The following is a 644-nucleotide window of genomic DNA, read 5'->3' as shown; positions in this document are numbered from 1 at the left end:
TCCTCCCATATTTGATGTCTCCGGCCACGCCCATTTCACTGCTCCCCTCCCCCGGAAAACATCAGCAAGGAGGAAGAGATGCCGGCGTTCTCCGGCCCCCCAACAGTGAGGCTGTGTTGGGGGGTTCCCTTCCATCCTCCTCCCCGCCGTGACTCTCTGTATTTCTGTCCCCAGCTCTTGTCACCGCCTGAGACCTCGCGAGACCCTCGGGTCCCCCTGCCCCTTTCCCCCAGGTTAGCATTTGGGAACTGTGGGGAGGGGGTATCCCCAAGATATCGGGCTTCAGCCCCAGACCCTTTCTCCTCCATTCAGGACCCCTACTCCGGGCAGCCCCCTCCCCTTCCTAGAAAAGCCACCACACTACACGGACGATTGCAGAAACCACACGCAGGGCCTCCGGGCCGGGTCCCCGGGCTGTACCCCCGGGGCCTTCACCCACGGTCCCCGCAGACGCCCATTTCATCTCTGGGGTACCAGGTCATTCCCGCCTCCCTGACATTTCCTGGCTGTTCCTGGACCCTGGGTGCCCGGCCTGAGCCTCGCCCCTCCCCCGCCCTTGGAGTCCGACACCCCAAGGGCACCCCACCCCTGCTTTGGCTCTGTCCCCGGCCCTCCCGGCAGGCTGCTCGCCCACTGGCATCCCA

At 65.1% G+C, this 644-nt stretch overlaps 1 protein-coding gene across 1 annotated transcript in view; it reads left to right on the top strand.

Annotated features, from left to right (window-relative positions):
* Kcnc3 (potassium voltage-gated channel subfamily C member 3) overlaps positions 1–644 on the top strand; it is a gene marked incomplete at its 5' end in the record, with an annotated part of 11,023 nt that overhangs the window by 8,532 nt on the left and 1,847 nt on the right. The window lies entirely within an intron of this gene.

Source organism: Fukomys damarensis, unplaced genomic scaffold (assembly GCF_012274545.1).
Source record: "Fukomys damarensis isolate Sample0158 unplaced genomic scaffold, DMR_v1.0_HiC HiC_scaffold_19, whole genome shotgun sequence".
In the NCBI taxonomy this organism is placed as follows: domain Eukaryota; kingdom Metazoa; phylum Chordata; class Mammalia; order Rodentia; family Bathyergidae; genus Fukomys; species Fukomys damarensis.
The sequence above is the reverse complement of the archived record's forward strand: the minus strand, read 5'-3'. Positions and strand labels throughout refer to the sequence as shown.